Raw genomic sequence first — 21,182 nt, forward strand, 5'->3', positions numbered from 1 at the left:
TAAACATTTTGATACTCTTAGAAGCAGTAATGAAACTTGGAATTTGTCAGCCCAATCTTTAGAGAAGCAAACCATAAATGTCGCAGTTCTTCCTCTCAGGAAGAACACACAGTAGAAATGCTGGCGGCTGGTTGGGAAACCTTCTTTTTAACTGGTCAAATATGTTGTCCACCCTGTTTGGTGCAGGCGCCTGTCTCATTCTAGGGGTTCTCCCAGATCACCGCGTCTACAGGGTCTATTTGCTGCAAATCAATCTGGCTAATAAGACATACTTTTCAGAAAGGTGCAAGATGGGATGTAGAACAATGAACATACCATTCCCTTAGCTTTTCCGCATTGGATGAGGCGTTGAACAAGATCCGGAATCTTACAATGTGAAGAAAAATCAACAACTGCCCATTGGTTTACCTTTGTAGCCCCAATGAGCCTCTGGGGACACAATTGGCAAGGTTACTGGCAGCTGAACGCAACCATGAAAATTATTAAGAGTGTTGACATGAAAACATGAGCTCACTAACGTTGTTGTTGAAGTTCCACTTCCCATGTGACACAAAAATATCTCGACCATTCCCAGCTTTTAACTACATATGATAGTATTTTATCAGATATGCAAAGCTAAACCTCCAACTCATAAAAAAAAATTCAGGGAAAAGCCGGCAGTAGCTGAGTTCTGACAAACCTTTGGTGCATGAAGGACTCTACCATCAACTTGAGTAAGCTCTGGAGCTATTGAGATGCCACACTTCTGCAGTGTGCTGTCGGAATTATAGTTGCTGCGTTTTAGAGCCTGGACTTGATATTAAACATTAAAAAAGTTAATCAAACAGGATAGGGAAGTGAACTGGTAGTTTTTGACATCAGGACTTACGGCAGACAAGTCTGACTTCATCTCACTAGGGTTACGCCGGGAATTCTGGACGAGCGAGGACCGTTGTGGCACTGTCAGAGCCTTTGTGTACCTTTGCAGCGACACCAGATTGCATAGCTGATAATCACAGAAACATAAATGTAATTAGCAAAGGAAAGAAAAAAAATATTTTAGCTGAACAATGATGGCACAACAAGAACAATGCTGACTTTTCCTTTAAACGTTAAGCTGAACAATATTGACTGACCTCTATTGGTATATATGTCGGACGCTTTGGCTTCCCCACATTCAAGCAGGGGAAGCTAACAGAATCTTTCAGTTTTATACCCCAACGCTTAAGGTAGTAATCGTAGACCGTAACTTCCACGGTATCAGAGCTACCATCATCTCTTTGCTTCAGAGGAAACCTGGATAGAGAATAGAAAATGTTGTAAGACCTCATGAGGTGGCATAGCTGCTGAAACATTGAAACCAAGAATATTTTAGTCTCACTTCTGTTCAAAACAAGACTTCTCACTCAAACCAACAATCTTGAATTCAGAGTTCATGTGAGTGGTTTTGATCCTCAAATTCTTCAATGTACGCTTTGCCTAAGAAAGTAGTCAATGATGAATGACATATTCAAATAAAAGTAATGCTGTCAACTAGTCACTGTTTAGTACTAGCAATTATCGGGGCAAAACATCAGTATCGCTAAGGCCATAACTTACTTTGCCCCAGTCAATTCTGCGAGTATCCTTGTCGTTAATATACTGGCTAGACATTATAAAATTAGTGACAGGCCCGGGTTCCAGAATCATTATTGTAGAAACATCTAGCACCAATTAAAAAAAAAGTCATGTGTAATGCACCATCACTATACTGCTTTTTGCAATGATATTGATCACAAAGTAGTATCTGTAACACCTCAGGTGTTAATTACCTTTCATTAAGGCTAATTACAGTCATTAGCGCCACAAACCACTGGAGGGAAACTTTTTAACAAATTCTGCCCAGTTTAGCCCAGACCGGTCTGACCGGTATGGGCGACCGGTCTGACCGGTCTGAACCGAGTTGGTGGTTTTGGGCCCCACAACATTTAAATCACTCTCTCTCTTCTCCCCACCATCTCCCTCACCCTCCCTGTGCTCAGCCCGAGCTCAGGCTCTCCCCCTCTCATTTCTCCTCCAAACCCTAGAATCCGAATCCCTCCCTTCCCACTTGATCCGAGGTTGAAGGAAGCTTCAATCGGCGTGGAGGATCATCAACTCCCTGTGTTCCTTCCTTGAGTCGCTTGGATTCAAGTTCTTGGTGTAAGGTAGAGCTCACCTCAAGGTAAACAAGGGTTTGGCTCGATCTCTCGTTCTAAATGGTTGTAATCGATTCCCTCCGGTCAAATACGTCCTAGTGTACCCCTGAACTAGATCCTAGAAGGGTTTTAGAATTGGTGGATGATTTTCACCGCGTCATGGATTCTAGCTTCTGTTCTGGTTGGGACCGGTCTGACCGGTCGGAGGGACCGGTCTGACCGGTGATGCGGCTGGGTTAGTGTGACCGGTCTGACCGGTCGGAAGGACCGGTCTGACCGGTGGGGGTTGGCTGAGAGGGTGTAAAGTCGGGGTAGTGGGTACAATCGGTTAGAAATTGTTTTGGCTATTAGTTGCTAGTAATTTTTATAAGTCATGCACATATTCTCATGTCATATGCATATGCATATGTGTAGCAGCCGCGGCGGAGGAGGTCGTATACGAGGTGGTTGCGGAGCCACAGGAGCCGCAGGGGCAAGCCCCGCAGGAGGAGGTTCGCGGGGAGTCAGCCCAAGGCCCAACTCACCCCAGTGTTGAGCAACAGACGCAAGGCAAGCCCCGGAGCACAACCTATTAATTTAAATTATAACAATCTATATATATATTACTTGTGCATCACGTATAGAAATTGGTTGAAACCCTAGTTGCATGATCTCTAGGATTCCTTGAGTTTATACTAGTATGATAGGACGATAGTAATGCTATGCTTAAGAGTTCTCGGTAGAAGTCGAGTGACTTCTTGTCACTCGCGAGATATAGGATATATAGAAGTCGAGTGATATCCAGTTACTCGCGAGATATAGGTTATGTCCACTGATATTATAGTACCTGAGTATTGAAATGGAGATGGAGATGTGAGACTGGGCGGGGAGGATGTATAGGTATGGCCGCAAGACAAGGTTCCTGGGTGCCTTAGCCCCGTCTGAGTCGATTAAGGACCGGTCGTTGTCGGCAGTGCTAATCGGGGATTGAATTGTACTAACCGCATGCCAGGAGTAGGAGGTAGTCGAAACCGGTAAGCCGAGTACTGCTTTGCTTCGAAAGTACAGAACTTCTACCCACCCCTTAGGGCGAGTCGAGTGGCCGTGGAGAATCGGGATGCATATGTTTACTTTTGGTGGTCTCTCGTAGGGCTCGGCTGACTATATGCAGGTGGGGCGGTTCTGTAGTTCGAGGCAGGGAGGGGAATGGTTGGCATGTATAGTCCGACGGGGCAAATGCGTGCCGTGTTAGTTAGGTCCACCTTGCAAGGTTAAATCGGATCGATTCACCATGTCTCGCGGTTATGAGGGCCTTGATCTCTTTGCTGCATCGTAGCAAATTGTTAGAATGTGAGTTATATACATATATATAAAATATTGAGCATTTGGAATTATTTTTGCTTGCCTCACCATGATTGCTATAGTGGGTCTATGCAAATAATAGATGTGAGTTAAGTTATATAGAAAACTTGCATGTCTAGTTATGTGGGCTAAGTTATACCCACTGCTCGGGTAAGCCTTGCTGAGTATTAGAATACTTAGGGTTTGTTGCCACATTTATTATTACAGGACACCCGGACGTCGACTTCTGCCCCTGTTGTGTCAAGTTCATCCGCCGGGATGCAGAGGGGTGGCAGGTCGAGGAGCAGGACCCTTAGGTTAGGGCGCTGTCGAGTTGTACACTTATGGGCTGAGTGTGCAGCCTTTCTGTTTTGCGTAGACCGGTCTGACCGGTCCGTGGGACCAGTCTGACCGGTGGAGTTGGTAGCGGGGTGCCGACCGGTTCGACCGGTTGGGTGAACCGGTCTGACCGGTCAGGGTGGATCAGAACTGATGTAAGCTAGAGTAGTTGTAGGATCTTTGTATTCGACTTCAGTCATGTCTATGTAAGTGTTAGTCTTGTAAATTATTTGTGTATTTGAACTTGGTTTGTAAAACTAAATGTTTCGTGTCGTGAACACTCTTGTATTTTTATGTAACGAGTCGTGCTTGTACCATCTGCGCCCACCTTCGCATGGGACTATCGGTGTTGTTTCGATCGGGCTGTGGGTTGAGAAAGGATCGCCAAATTAAGCCGTTAAGCTAATGCGCCCGATGTGTTCAAATGACAGCCATTACGCTTAATTAGAGATTTAATTTGGCGGTTCCGTCACAGCTGGTATCAGAGCCGAAACGCACTGGGGGTTGTACGAGCATGACTAATTTTCAGAGATTACAAATTAAAAAAATGGAGTCCTGACTTAGGATCGGGTGGTATACTAATATGGGAGGGGGTTGATCGTACTAATATGTAGTCTGAGTTCGAGTAGTAATAGATGTTTAGTTTTGGTTGAGAGATTTACGTAAGACACTCATGCATCATGACATTTAGATTTTTGGTTGCATTTGAAAGTTGGTATATGAGTTCATGCATTATATCATGCATCGTGGCATTATGGTTTTCAAATATCAGTTGATATTTTGGTTTAAGGGTTGGTACCCAGTTGGGGCTTAGGAAAATTATTTCTGTTAAGGACCGGTCTGACCGGTCTTGACCACCGGTCTGACTGGTTGATCGACGTCGAGCCCATGCGGAGCCATGCAGACCGGTTTGACCGGTCGGAGGCACCGGTCTGACCGGTTGAGCACAGACAGAGACCCCTAAGTTGTGTTCAAATAATTGATTTTCGGCGATTTCTTCCATGATTCGGATATTAGTTGCGGTCAAGGTTTTTCTTAAGTAATCAAAAAATGTAATTAACCAATCATGGTTGAATGCAGAATGGGAGAGCCACCAAACCCTCCTGAGCTGGCCCAGGCCATTGCGGCCATGCTCACTGGGCGCGATGAGCAGACGGCACTCCTTCGTGAGCTTGTGGTGCAAGGTAGAGCACTGTAGCCTGAACATCACCACCAGCCGCCTGCTCCTAGATGTCCAGAGTTCCTGGCTACTCAACCATCGCTCTTCCATAAGGCGGATGAACCACTAGAGGCAGACAGCTAGCTTCGGACTATCGAGTCCAAATTCACCCTGTACCCGTACAATGATAGGGACAAGGCAGGATTTGCCGCTCAGTAGCTTAGGGGCCCAGCACGCACATGGTGGGACAATCATGTGGCAATGTTCCCCGCGGATACCCGGTTCACTTGGGCACAATTCAAGGAAGCCTTCAGGGCACATCACATTCCAGTGGGGGTGATTAGAAGGAAGCTCACAGAGTTGTTGGCCCTGAAGCAGGACAATAACAGTGTGCTACAGTATTCCCAAGCCTTCAACACTCTATCACAGTATGCCGGGTACCATGTGGACACCGATGAGAAGAAGCAGGCCTGTTTCAGGCAGGGGCTCAGTAGCAAGCTCCAGGATCGCTTGGCAATGGTCAGGTTCGACAGTTTTAGTGAGCTAGTCAACGGGGCTATCATTCAAGAGGACGCCCATCTAGCTCACAAGGCAGAGAAAAAGAGAAAGGCACCGGCTGTGGGATCTTCTGGCAGTGCTCCTCAGAGGTTCCGCCTAGTACAGTCGGGCCCACAGAGAGCCCCTTTTCAGCACCAGCCACAGCAGCAGTGGGGATACAGACCCCCTCAGTACACGTCGTCACAGGGGACAGCCAGACCTCCTGTTCCTCAGCAGGGTGAGCAGAAAGTATGGGTGCAGCAGCTGGGGGTGCGCCCCAATTTATTCCCGTGCTACAACTATGGGCAGCCTGGACATTTCGCACGCAACTGTCCGATGCCACCGAAGCAGGGCCAGCAGTCCGGCCAGCAGAGTCAGAAGCAGCAAGTGGCTCATTTCAAACCAGGACAAGTGCACTATACCACTTTTGAGGCCATCGCTGAGGGAGCACCAGTGATGTCGGGTACGTTCTCTATTAACGGACACCCCGTTACTGTGCTATTTGATTCTGGGGCATCTCACACATTTATTAGCAAAGAATGTATAAGCAGACTGGGGTTAGAAGTGGAGAGCATATCCAGGCCATATAATATTCACTCACCCGGGGGGCACTTGATTACTAATCAACTCGTTAGACAAGTTCCCTTGCAGTTACAGGGGAAAATTTTTGCCACCCAGCTTATAGTGTTGCCAACCCAGAAGATGTATATTATTCTCGGCATGAATTGGATGGAAGTTCATGGAGTTATTCTTGACACTGTTTCTTCATCTGTGCACATTAATTCTCCTGTCCATGGTTTGATGACTTTGTCTCTCGCGAGCTCCACCCCGTTGGTCCATACGGTGAACCATGCCGAGGACAAGAAGCTATCAGATATACCCGTGGTATGCGAATATCCGGACATCTTCCCGGAGGATTTGAATGGAATGCCACCTGATCGTGATGTGGAGTTTGCCATTGAGTTGCAACCGGGAACGACACCAATTTCTCAAAGACCTTACTAGATGCCACCCAATGAGTTGGCGGAGTTAAAGAAACAATTACAAGAACTACTTGATAAAGGCTATATCTGTCCTAACACATCACCTTGGGGATGTCCTGCACTCTTTGTGAAAAAGATAGATGAAAGCCTCAGGTTGTGTGTGGATTATAGACTTTTGAATGCCGTCACAATCAAGAATAAATACCCACTTCCCCGGATTGACATCCTGTTTGATCAGCTATTCGGGGCCCGGGTATTTTCAAAAATTGATCTCTGCTCGGGTTATTATCAGATAAAGATCAGAGCTGAAGATATTCCCAAGACGGCTTTCTCCACCAGATACGGGCTTTATGAATATCTGGTCACGTCTTTCGAGCTAACCAATGCCCCTGCTCATTTTATGTATCTCATGAACTCGGTATTCATGCCTGAGCTGGATAAGTTCGTCGTGATTTTCATTGATGACATTCTGATATTTTCCAAGAATGAGGAAGAGCATGCAGAGCATCTCCGCATTGTGCTTCAGCGCCTGCGGGAGCACAAGCTGTATGCCAAATTTAGCAAGATTCAGGATGTCCTGAATTGGAAGATCCAGAGTCTGTTTCAGAGATCCGGAGTTTCCTTGGGCTAGCAGGCTATTATCGCCGGTTTGTACCGGAGTTCTCTAAAATTGCTAGGCCCATGACTGAGTTACTCAAGAAAGGGGTGAGGTTTATTTGGGATGACAAATGCGAGCAGGCCTTCCAGACTTTGAGAAAGCTTCTGACGTCTGCCCCTGTCCTCGCTCAGCCAGATATTACCCGGGCTTTTGATGTGTACTGTGATGCATCAGGTACGGGTCCCGACTATGTTCTCATCCCTGTTTGTTTTCGGTGGATATTATTCGGCCATTAATACTTGTTGTAATGCATCAGGTACGGGCCTAGGCTGCGTCCTTATGCAGGATCAACGAGTGATTGCCTATGCCTCCAGAGCTCTCAGACGGCATGAAGAGAATTATGCTACTCATGATTTGGAGCTGGCAGCGGTCGTGCATGCATTAAAGATCTGGCGCCATTATCTTCTGGGTAATCCTGTTCACATATACTCTGACCACAAGAGTCTTAAGTATATTTTCACCCAGAGCGAGCTGAATTTGTGCCAGAGATGGTGGTTAGAACTCATCAAGGATTATGACCTGAAAATTCATTATCATCCGGGCAAGGCTAATGTTGTGGCTGATGCGTTGAGTCGCAAAGCCAGTTGCAGTTGTATCTCAGCCACAGCGGTGCATGTAACCTTATGTCAAAAAATGGAGAAATTAAATCTGGCCATTGTATCTGAAGGCACACTTGCTAATATTACTCTCACACCTACACTCCGGGATCGAATTGTGGAGGCTCAGAAAAATAATGCTGGCATGGAGAAGATTAGGCAGAGGCTTATGGAAAATGATCCTAAGGCTGCATGTTTTCACCAGGATGGTGACGGTGTGTTATGGTTTAATAGTCGCCTGGTGGTACATAAGGACTTGGAGTTACGGAAGCAGATTCTTGATGAAGCCCATCTCTCTAGGTATTCCATCCACCCGGGCAGTAACAAAATGTACCAAGATTTGAAGCAATGATTTTGGTGGACACGGATGAAGCGGGAAATTGCTAAATATGTATCCGAGTGTGACACATGCCGAAGGGTTAAGGCGAGCCACTTGAGACCAGCCGGCCCTTTGCAACCCCTGAGTAGTCCATCCTGGAAATGGGAGGACATCAGTATGGATTTAATTGTCGGCTTACCCAAAACTTCCATGGGGTATGACTCGATATGGGTTATTGTAGATTGTCTCACCAAGTCGGCCCACTTTCTACCGGTAAAGACCACACATACGGTGAAGCAATATGCCCAGTTATATTTGGATCGTATTGTGAGTCTTCATGGAATTCCAAAGACAATCATTTTAGACCGGGGAACTCAGTTCATTGCACGGTTCTAGGAGCACTTTCACGCCGCCCTCGGCACTCAGCTCCTCCGCAGTTCAGCTTATCATCCCCAGACTGATGGTCAGACAGAAAGGGTAAATCAAATCTTAGAGGACATGCTTAGAGCCTGTGTGCTCACATATAGCCAGAAATGGGATGAATGTCTACCGTTGGCCGAGTTTGCGTATAACAATAGTTACCAAGAGAGCATCAGAATGGCTCCTTTTGAGGCCTTATATGGTCGGAAATGTAGAACGCCATTAAATTGGTCAAAAGCTGGGGAAAGAACTTTCTTTGGGCCGGATATGGTGAATGAAGTAGAAGAACAGGTTCAGGTCATTCGGGAAAATTTAAAGATTGCAAAATCCCGACAAAAGAGTTACGTGGATAAGAAACGTCGATCTGTCCTGTTCCAAGTGGGAGATCATGTTTACTTACGGGTCTCTCCAATGAAAGGGGTTCAGCGATTCGGCTTAAAAGGAAAACTTGCACCTCGCTACGTTGGGCCTTTTCTTATCGTTGAGCAATGTGGGCTGGTAGCGTATCGCCTATAACTTCCTGCCCAATTATCTGCGGTTCATAACATTTTCCATGTCTCCCAGCTCCGGAAGTGCCTCCGTGTTCCAGAAAAGGTGATTGACATCAAGGAATTGCAACTGGTGCCCGATCTTGTCTATCCGGAGCAACCAATAAAAATTGTTGATTTCAAGACTCGGGTTACTTGAAATCAAACCTGCAATTTTTATAAGGTTCAATGGAGCAATCACTCCGAACGAGAAGCCACATGGGAAACCGAAGAGTTTCTTAAATCCAAATATCCGGAGCTGTTACAAACTTACCAAGGTACCTACCCTTCTATATTTCTTGCAATTTAATAACAACATTAAATCTCGAGACGAGATTTCTTTTAGGGGGAAGTGTTGTAACACCTCCGGTGTTAATTACCTATCATTAAGGCTAATTACGGTCATTAGCGCCACAAACCACTGGAGGGAAACTTTTTAACAAATTCTGCCCAGTTCAGCCCGGAACGGTCTGACCGGTATGGGCGACCAGTCTGACCGGTCTGAACCGAGTTGGTGGTTTTGGGCCCCACAGCATTTAAATCACACACTCTCTCTTCTCCCCACCATCTCCCTCACCCTCCCTGTGCTCAGCCCGAGCTCAGGCTCTCCCCCTCTCATTTCTCCTCCAAACCCTTGAATCTGAATCCCTCCCTTCCCACTTGATCCGAGGTTGAAGGAAGCTTCAATCGGCATGGAGGATCATCAACTCCCTGTGTTCCTTCCTTGAGTCGCTTGGATTCAAGTTCTTGGTGTAAGGGAGAGCTCACCTCAAGGTAAACAAGGGTTTGGCTCGATCTCTCGTTCTAAATGGTTGTAATCGATTCCCTCCGATCAAATACGTCCTAGTGTATCCCTGAACTAGATCCTAGAAGGGTTTTAGAATTGGTGGACGATTTTCACCGCGTCATGGATTCTAGCTTCTGTTCTGGTTGGGACCGGTCTGACCGGTCGGAGGGACCGGTCTGACTGGTGATGCGGCTGGGTTAGTGTGACCGGTCTGACCGGTCAGAAGGACCGGTCTGACTGGTGGGGGTTGGCTGAGAGTGTGTAAAGTCGGGGTAGTGGGTACAATCGGTTAGAAATTGTTTTGGCTATTAGTTGCTAGTAATTTCTATAAGTCATGCACGCATTCTCATGTCATATGCATATGCATACGTGTAGCAGCCGCGGCGGAGGAGGTCGTATACGAGGTGGTTGCGGAGACACAGGAGCCGCAGGGGCAAGCCCCGCAGGAGGAGGTTGGCGGGGAGTCGGCCCAATGCCCAACTCACCCCAGTGTTGAGCAGCAGACACAAGGCAAGCCCCGGAGCACAACCTATTAATTTAAATTATGACTATATATATATATATAAATATATATATATACACACACACACACTTGTGCATCACGTATAGAAATTGGTTGAAACCCTAGTTGCATGATCTCTAGGATTCCTTGAGTTTATACTAGTATGATAGGACGATAGTAATGCTATGCTTAAGAGTTCTCGGTAGAAGTCGAGTGACTTCTTGTCACTCGCGAGATATAGGTTATCTCCACTGATATTATAGTACATGAGTATTGAAATGGAGATGGAGATGTGAGACCGGGTGGGGAGGATGTATAGGTATGGCCGCAGGACATGGCTCCTGGGTGCCTTAGCCCCGTCTGAGTCGATTAAGGACCGGTCGTTGTCGGCAGTGCTGATCGGGGATTGAATTGTACTAACCGCATGCCGGGAGTAGGAGGTAGTCGAAACCGGTAAGCCGAGTACTGCTTTGCTTCGAAAGTACAGAACTTCTACCCACCCCTTAGGGCGAGTCGAGTGGCCGCGGAGAATCGGAATGCATATGTTTACTTTTGGTGGTCTCTCGTAGGGCTCGGTTGACTATATGCAGGTGGGGCGGTTATGTAGTTCGAGGCAGAGAGGGGAATGGTTGGCATGTATAGTCCGACGGGGCAAATGCGTGCCGTGTTGGTTAGGTCCACCTTGCAAGGTTAAATCGGATCGATTCGCCGTGTCTCGCGGTTATGAGGGCCTTGATCTCTTTGCTGCATCGTAGCAAATTGTTAGAACGTGAGTTATATACATATATATAAAATATTGAGCATTTGGAATTATTTTTGCTTGCCTCACCATGATTGCTATAGTGGGTCTATGCAAATAATAGATGTGAGTTAAGTTATATAGAAAACTAGAGCTAAAATAATGAAAGTAAGGAATTACTTTAGTCGCTCTTTCTGCAAAATAACCACCAGCCAAAAGCCTTGCATGTCTAGTTATGTGGGCTAAGTTATACCCACTGGTCGGGTAAGCCTTGCTGAGTATTAGAATACTCAGGGTTTGTTGCCACATTTATTATTACAGGACACTCGGACGTCGACTTCTGCCCCTGTTGTGTCAAGTTCATCCGCCGGGATGCAGAGAGGTGGCAGGTCAAGGAGCAGGACCCTTAGGTTAGGGCGCTGTCGAGTTGTACACTTGTGGGCTGAGTGTGCAGCCTTTCTGTTTTGCGTAGACCGGTCTGACCGGTTCGTGGGACCGGTCTGACCGGTGGAGTTGGCAGCGGGGTGCCGACCTGTTCGACCGGTTGGGTGAACCGGTCCGACCGGTCGGGGTGGATCAGAACTGATGTAAGCTAGAGTAGTTGTAGGATCTTTGTATTCGACTTCAGTCATGTCTATGTAAGTGTTAATCTTGTAGATTATTTGTGTATTTGAACTCGGTTTGTAAAACTAAATGTTTCGTGTCGTGAACACTCTTGTATTTTTAAGTAATGAGTCGTGCTTGTACCATCTGTGCCCACCTTCGCGTGGGACTACTGGTGTTGTTTCGATCGGGCCTTGGGTTGAGAAAGGATCGCCAAATTAAGCCGTTAAGCTAATGCGCCCGATGTGTTCAAATGACGGCCATTACGCTTAATTAGAGATTTAATTTGGCGGTTCCGTCACAGTATCATGCAGAATTAAGCCCCTAGATTATAAACATACCCATGTTGAGTAAAAGCCCACCTTGAGTGAGTCGAAAGCTGGAATGAAATCTTGGACAAGGTACAACACCACCACTCAAATTGATGATCTTGGAGGGGCTGTGGAAGAAGGATTGTCGGACTAGAAGGCAACCCCTGCAGACAACAAGTACAAGGGAGTGAAGCAAGGAGCTTATATTCATTAAAAAATATTAATTTCTAATACCGTATTTGTGGAAACAAAATGACACACTAGTTTTGACAAAATGTATGGCTTACTGTCTTGCGGAGTGTTGCCTCAGTATGATATCAAGAACCCGAAGACCTTCCTGATAGTCATCAGATTCTTGGCCTCTTATAACATTGGTAATCATAATCAATGGGACCTTTCCGGCTAAGGACAACTCCACTTTAAATGTCTTCACTCGCATCAGCCGCTTCATTCTTTTCATGTCACTTCCCTGTGGACTTCCATCTCCTCCAGGGGTCCTACATGGAACCGAGATAAGTTGTGCAACCAAGAACATGTTAGCTCAAGATCATATAGGAACATTAGAAACAATTTGTTGAGGTGGAATAATCACTTTGTAGATGAAGCATCCTCAACTACAACTGTAAACACATCCTTGATATTCTGAAGGGCACCAATGGTGAACAGGCTCTTTTCACCATCATAAGCAAAAAAAGTTCAGATTCTCCAGATCCGAGGCATAGGTCTCCTGCAGCTTATCTATCACTTTTCTGCCTACACCTTTCTGAGCAATGGGTTGATCATCTTCGTACTTCAGATTCACCTGTGTGTGACAAATTGTAACAGTCTATTGCAAATTATCTGAGGAAATTTTGGGACCATAAAGTTTACAAGATAAGATTGCTATCAGGTGGGTACATGGTAGTGGTAGAAGGTAAGATCTCTGCTGTCAGTTGATACTTTGAAGTGGTTTGTACGAAGCTTTAATGGACCTCCTTTTGTGCCATATCCAGGCCTGTGGATTGGGAGTCTCCAAGGAATTGGCGACTTGATCAGAACACCCTTCTCACTGCTAGACTCCATCTAAAGCCAGATGTATCTGCAAGGGAGAACAGAAAAGTAGCAACTTAAAACGACTATAATTGGGTATGAAATTAACTAGCCAGAGGGATTGCACTAATCTCAAGAGACAGCTTATGTATTGCATCATTTTTATCTATAAACAAAGAGGGTTTTCGAGTTCTAACTAGACTTCATTTAAAACAATAATAAAGAGGGTTTTACAGGCACTGTAAATATGATCACCGCCGATTCAATCAGTGGCGGATGCAGCACTGGGTCTAGGGGGCTCCCCCCCCCCCCCCCCCGACCAGAGCCCCTGTACTAAAAAACAATGGAACCCCCTCCATTTTTGAGGAAGAAGAAAGGGAGGGAGAGGAAGAAAAAATCAACCCCCCTTTAATCATTCCTGGATCCGGCACTGGATTCAATCTAAGGCACCAAAAGAGATACGAAAGCAGCTAGCCCAAAATTACCACCGGTTCACGAACAATGCTCATTCCGAAGAAAAGGAAATGAAAAAAAAGAAAGAACCCAACAAACTCGTGTGGAAACTAGAGCAACTAGGAACCCATGCAAGAGGCAGCCTTACTACTTACCAGCGAGGGAGAAGAACAACGGCCTTGAAAGAGGCCGATGGAATTCGCGAGAAAACCCTCTTCCTCTCCTCCTCACCACGAAGGAGGCCGCTGAAAACCCTCTTCGTCTTCAGGCTAGAAAACCCTCTGTTTCTCTGTCCTATATATAGGCTGCGCCTACGCGCCGTTTCATTTTGGCGTCATGCCGTGTCACTGAGATGCGGGCCCAGCCCACACCTTGTCAGACACACGAAGACCATTGGGCGCCCTTGCACCTACCAGTGCTACTCTACTACTGTGCTACTAGTGGAGGGTGGATGTGGAGCCGGTTCGGCTCGCTCCAGCTCGTTTGGATAACGAGCATAAAACGCAGCTCGGCTCACTGGTAGCTCGAGCCGGCTCGTTTTGGCTCGCGGGCGAGAAAGGGATATGAAACGAAAAGGTGAATTTGGGAGTTTCAATTTCAAGGGCAGGGCCTGGATCTTGCGAATGAATCAGTAAGAATGGGAAGGAACAATGGAACATTTCGATTGAAAAATGCGAAGGAAACACAGGACCAACGCAAAGCAATAAAATCCATGCGGAGGGTCTCTCGGCTGCTGTACCTGACGATCGTCCTGGACTCCACGAGCGCAGGTGGAAGTTGCTCGCGCTGCTCGTGGGCGGCGTCTTCATTGAGGTGGCCGTCCCCGCGCATGTAGGTATCTACTGCGGTGGCGCTCGTCCCCGATGTGGAGGGCATGGCAGCCGCGCCGCATGGGGAAAGAGGGGAGGCGGCGCTGCAGTAGCACAAGGGGCCGGCGGGCGGCGAGCCGGCGACCTCCCTGGCCACGGCGCCCGGTGCCTATGATTTCGAGGCCTAATCTTTCAAAAAAAATTGTTCAAAAAAAAATCTTTCAAAAAAAAAAAGGATTTCGAGGCCTGGTGCGAAATACCAAATGACCCCATATACTATGGAATCTATACCTATACTTATTACTAAAACGAGTAAGATTTCCCTTTCGAATTTTGGTTTGGTCCGTCTTATTTTATTGACAGGCGGATCTTAATTAGTCTAACTATATGCAAGTCTGATCAGTCTTTCATCAATCGAAATCCTAATTGGAACCTGGACAAATCAGTTAAAATCATAATTAGAATCCAGACAAATTAATCGGAATCCATCGGATTCCGGACAATCAATGTCTCACAGGATCACAACACGACTTGTACATGAAGTAAACGAATACAAAATTGGTGATATTATATAGATTTATTATATTACCCGTAGCGACGCACGGGGTAATATGCTAGTTATATACATTACCAAAATTTAGAGTAATACTCTTTCTATTTCAAATTATTAGTTGTTTTGATCTTCTATGTGATAATTTTTATTATTATATATCTAGATATATATTAAATTTAGGTGCATGACAAAATTTATGGGATAGTTTTTTTACAATACTCAGAGCTACTATAAGCATGTTCTTTTTACAATACTATAAGTAGTACAATAGATATATCCCTCGGTCCAAAAAAACATTGTAGGATTTAAAATTTATTTTAAAAATTATCATACCCTATTTAGAAAGTATATTTACATGAAAAATAATTAGTACCAAATATATAATAAATGTAGATAAAATATAGTTATTTTATCTAGTTGCTAATCTTTGATAAAAAAAATTAATAAATTATATTGAGATGGAGGAAGTAGATGCTAAAGAAGTAAAGAGATAATCATCTTATTATTATTCTTTTTAACATCTAGTATCACATACGGCCCTTTCAAAGAAAAGTAGGATAACACAAGGCCGCGGATGGTGGCCAGCCATCCCTCCGTCGCTGATTCCAGCAGCTGTGAATGGGCTGTGGTGTCTCACGTGTGGCCTAATTTGGTCAAAACTACGAAGGATGTGGTTCGGTGCAGTAGCTAATTCAATTAGAAGCCAATTAACTACTCCGGTAACTACTGTTTGGAACCCTTAAAATTGGAGTCCTGATGCCATCGATGGGGCCGGGTGCTATGCATCGCGCGGGCTGCAAATGCCTGATACATCCATCGCCTGAACGATTTTGTGTCCTCTCCTAGGCTGTCTGTTTCCTTATTTAGCTCAACCGACATGTGTCTTTTTTAATCATGTTTCTTTCTTTGAACCACACACTTCCTCGTTCCATTCATATGCAAAGCTATAAGTAGACATCTTGATGGTGTGTGATTACCGCAAGCAAGGATTCGTGGGAACTTCCATTTAGAGATTCGGCAGTATAAACCGCGCAAGTATCTCCCCTAAGAAAGCGGGTTGAGACAGTGGATTTTAGACAGGTTCAGGCCGCCCGAAGGCGTAATACCCTACGTCCTGTGTGTGTGGTGATTAGTTCTTTGCTGATCCCGAGTTGGGAAGTCCAAGTCCGGAACCTGTGTATCCGTTAGGTCCCGAAAGGATCGGTCCCTTTACATGTCCTGGGACTTCTCTGTTTATAGACTATATCTGCCTTCTATGTTGCTTCTCTAACTGGTGTGAACGCACTCTTTGCATGGCAGGCGCCATCCTCCAGGCTGCCCTGCCTCTGTTAGGCGGGCAGGCGTCTTGTCAGGCCCGCCATAGCAGGCTTCTGGGTCCCCCTGGTGTCAGAGGCGCCCCAGGGTGACCCCGGGAGTCCCGGAGCAGCCGTGGACACCGACAGGTGGGTCTTATCATCTCGAGGTGTTCCGGGGCAGTATGGCTGGTCCTCGCGCTCCCATGGTGCCCCAGAGGGTGTCTGGGGTTGCATGAGTGTGGCCATGCGGTGACCTCCGGGGTCGTCTCGCAGACCTGAAAGCGATCGGGTGCTCTAGCCTAAGAGGGGGAGGGGGTGAATTAGGCACTCTAAAAACTTTAACCTATGGCTCCAACTAGTTTGCACAAAACTTAAACTAAATCAAGCTATCTAGATGTGCAACTATAGTTCACCTTAGTGTGAAACCCTCATCCAAAAGAGTTTTGCAACCTATAGCCAATCCTAGCAAGATACTACACTAAGAAAGTAAAGGCACACAAATTGCAATATGAAATGCGGAAGCTAAAGGAGAGGGATGAGAGGAAGCGAACTCTCGTCACGAGGATATATCTCGTGGTTCGGTTTGCCACAAAGGCATCCCTACGTCCACGTTGTTGAAGCACTCACGAAGAGTATCGCTTCCCGGCAATCAAGTCTCTTCCGTGAACACAATCACGGTCACCTTGATCCCGATCTTCACTAAGAGAGATTGCCCATGAAGAAGGGGTCTCCGTCCCCCGCACAATATCGTCGACGCCGCTCCACACCAAGCCGGAGGGTCGTTGACTTGCCGGCGAGCCACCAAGGCTCCAAGGAGGCCGGCGCACCAAGATACAATGTTGGTTCAACTTAGAACCATAGCACAAGGATCTAAACCTTGCTTGATCACTCACTCAAGAGCTAACCTTGCACTAGCACTCACAAAGCTTGTGCTAAGGACTAAGGATTTGATCTTTATGCTCTTGGATGGCTTGGAGGTGTTCTTGGGTGTGTGTAGAGGATGTCCAGTAACTCCAGCAATCTTCAAATGGCCGGGGGAGCTCATATATATAGGCCACCAACTCGAACTAGCCATTTGGAGCCGTTGGGCATCATTTCTGCGTAGGCATCGGAACTTCCGGTGCAGGGCATCGGATCTTCCGGTCCCTCACAGCAACTGAAGTAGCCATTGGCTTCTCTGACACAGTTGCAGCAACTCTAGGGACAATCGGTTAAACTGATGCTGAGGGCGTCGGTTCAACCGGTCACACAGCAACTGAAGTAGCCGTTGGGCCTCCCTCTTCTGCTGTCGTCATTGCTCTGATGGTATGCTCCGATGCACCGTTGGTTAAACCGGTGCTAAAGGCTTGGCTCCTGGGCACTTGACATTGTCTCTGGAACATAGTACGTTGAATGCACCGATGCTTGTCTTGACACCGTCGGTTCAACCGGTGCTTTACTTATACTTCACTTGATCTCCAGAGGCGCTCAGTCTTGCACCAAATACCAGGGCATTGGATCTTCCGACAACCATCGGATGCACCGATGCTTGGTCATCGGTTCTTCCGGTGCCTCTGTTTTCTGCAGAACTCGTCCAATTCAGCGTCTCTTTGAGTTCTTTCTTCGTGTTTTGCTTTGTATGGCCTTTTTGCTTCATCCCTGGGATCTAGAAATGTTCACTTAACAAAACCATTAGTCCCATTGATTGCGTTGTCATACGATCACCAAAATCACTCGAAATGGCATAAATGGTGCCATGTTCGTTACAATCTCCCCCTTTTTGGTGATTGATGACAACACAATCAAAGCAAGCATAAAATTTGCAAGAATTGACAATTTAAACTATTTACACTTGCTTGGATGGTTACTTCCAATGATGGTTTGGCCTCCCCCTAAAACCATGATCCCCTTTGTTTCTCCCCCTATTTGCTACTTTTCTTTTATATGTTGACTTGATCCAGTCGGCATTTTCCCCCTTTGGAATATACTTTTCCTTCTTGGGAACATCTCTCCTTCTTTGTTGGGAACATGCCTTGCTTTGATCCACATTTCTCCCCCTTTGGAATTAAATCACCTAAAAGGTCTTGCACCTAAAAGGTCTTGCAAAATAATATAGCTCAAGAGAAGATTAATAGCCTAGGGAGTTTTTTCATGACCCATGATCCGATTGTATGATATCAATGAAGATACCAATTGAAAATTTTTCTATGGTGGATCACAAAATCACGAAACTTGCATGACATGAGCTAAGCTTTCCATAGGTATGTGCACAAAATGATAATGTGAAAATCAAATGCACAACTAGAAGTTATAACTAGAAAGCTTAGATCATATCATGCACGGAGGTAGCTTTAAAAAGATAAGAAATTGACAATTATACCAATTGAATGAGTTTAGAATCTTGCATACCTCCGGGGGACACTTTGTTTAACTTGCATGTACCAATTGATAGTGACTTGCAACCAATTGAAAGTCTTTAAACAAAGAGCACTTGGTACACCAAGGTTGAGCAAATATATGAGCACATTGGCTATGATCTTAGATATGAGCATTTAAGTTCAATAGAGCATGGCTCAATATGCATGAAAGCACAATTTATCTAATCACTCTTATAGAGTTGTTTGTTCACATTGATCGTGAGAAACATTCTCTTAGAGTGTTAGCTCCACATGAGACTACAAAAGATAAACTTGCAAACATGTTAGTCTTAAAATCACAAACCATAGAGTGAACTCCCCCTAAATGTGTGCATTTAGTGTTTGAATCACTAAGCAAATGTATGCACATTGATTGTGACACAATTGGGAAGTTTACCCTATAGCTTGTGCTCATGGTACACATATGAAATACATACCTCATGAAGTCCATGTACCATGAAAGGTAACTTTGTGTAGCTTTCTACACACTTATCAAACCATGTAGGTTGCTCATGGGTTAGAATCATGACACAAGCAACCTACCATAAATAACATTAGGAGATGTAATGTATGCAAACAACCTAGCAAAAAGCAATAGAGCTACATGATGCTTGAATTGAAAAACTAGCTACCATTACCTTATGGGGGACTTGGGCAACAAATGTCCAAGTTGTGAGCTTAGCTACTTTGGCTTGAACCTTCACTTTAATTTGTGAGCTAAGCCTCCAAATCCCCCGTAGCCATTCTTGGGCTTCAAGTCTCCTTTGGAACCCACACCATTTGAGGCCCCTTCATATTGGTGATGATGTCCTTGGGCACCCAAATGGAGTGGTTCCAACTCCTTTCCTTCTTTCCAACCTTATGAGCAATCACCTTGCCATTGGTCTTCTTTTTGATTACATAGGAGGTGCTATTGCTTTTATTCCTCCTGTTGGGCTTGGTGTAGATGAGAGAACTCTTGATTGTGAGCTTCTTCTTGTTCTTCTCATCTGGAAGCTTCTTCCTTGGTTGAGGACACTTGTTGGACTTGTGGCCTTCTTTGTGGCACTTTGAGCAAGTCAGGGTGGATCCTTTCTCAAGCTTCTTCACCATGTCTTCACGGTTATCTTGAGAATGTTGGACATTGCTCTCTATGCCTTTGTCTTTTAATCTATACAAGTCGTTCATAAGCCTTTCTACTTTTTGCTTGAGCTCATCATTTTCCTTGGCAATGGGATCATCACATGATTCTACAACAACATTTTCATTGTATTTCTCATTGCAAGGGTTAGAGCAAGATTCATCAATTAAGTCAATGTAAGAAGTTGAAGCATCTACCCTAGAGATAGGAATTGCACAAGGGATAGTTTGTTTCATTTCCAAAGAGTCATTAATATCATTAATGCTCTCAAATTTTAATTTGAGCTCTTCATGCTCCTTACTTAGCATTTTGAATTTGCACATTAAATCTTCAAAATTTGTAGCAAGAGAAGCATTTAGATCATTGAGAGCATTAAGGTTTTTAATTTCTTTTGATTGCTTCTTAATGACTTTTTGGTGCTCATGAACAAGGTCAAGAAGTTCATCAATTGAAGGAGAGTTAGAGTCATCATCACTTACATCGCTATCCATACCTTTGGCCATAAAGCAAGTGTTGGATGATGATCCCATGCGAGTGGTGAATTTCTTGTTTGATTCATCACTTGAACTTGCACTTGATTCTTCACCACCGCTAACCCATTCACCAAATATGGCAAATGATTCATGCTTGGGCTTCTTCTCCTTCTTTTGCTTGTTCTTCTTTAACTTCTTCTCAACCTTCATAAGTTGATGGTGAGGCCCATCTTTGAGGAAGACCATATACCCTAATGAGTTGATTTCCTTCAAGCATTTGTTCATCTTCTTTACTTGCTTGTAGAGGTAGGGGTGCATTGGCTCTTGATCATCACTTGATGAGCTTCTTGCTTCCTCTTCTTCCTCATCACTTGAGCTACCTTTGATGGCCATCTTCTTCAACTTCTTGAGTTGCTTGCATGCAAGTGCACTATGTGTTGGTGAAGAAGATGGCGCCTTTGTCTTGATGTCATTACGTAGCTCATGGGCAATCACCTTGTTGTGGACTTGATTTGGTGTCATCGTGTCAAGCTCTTTCTCATATAGAATTGTGGTCACTAAATCATAGTCCGGCCTTCGGAGTGAGTGAAGGATCTTGCGAATGAGTTTCAAGTCTTCAATTTGCTTCACACCTAAGGAATTAATCTCATTCACAAGAGTGTTCAAGCATGAGTACATTGATTCGGAATTCTCATCATCAAGTTGCTTAAAGATATTAAGCTTATCAATGAGAACATGATATCTTTCATTGGCGACATACTCCATGCCCTCATGGTTCTCAATGATAGTCTTACATAGCTCTTCAGTATTTGCACAAGAATAAACACGATTGAACACATTGTCTCTAAGAGAAGACAAGATTATGCATTTAGCGGTGACATCATATTGCTTCTCTTGTTGACCATTATTTTTCACCCCTTCACTCACTACTCTCCAAACGTTTAGCCCCGTTGCTTGGAGATGGGCTTGCATCAAAACCTTCCAACATTGGAAGCCTGTGCCGTCGAACCGTGGAGTGGGTCTAAAAGGATCCATCCTTTCCCCCTAAGAGCTAACTCACTAGGCGGTGAAGCCTACCGATCTAATGAGCCGGTAAAC

The 21,182-nt window shown here is 45.2% G+C and overlaps 1 pseudogene; it reads right to left on the bottom strand.

Moving 5' to 3' along the window:
- LOC120674609 overlaps positions 1-21,182 on the bottom strand; it is a 61,438-nt pseudogene that overhangs the window by 19,415 nt on the left and 20,841 nt on the right.

This window comes from Panicum virgatum, chromosome 5N, assembly GCF_016808335.1.
Source record: "Panicum virgatum strain AP13 chromosome 5N, P.virgatum_v5, whole genome shotgun sequence".
In the NCBI taxonomy this organism is placed as follows: Eukaryota; Viridiplantae; Streptophyta; class Magnoliopsida; order Poales; family Poaceae; genus Panicum; species Panicum virgatum.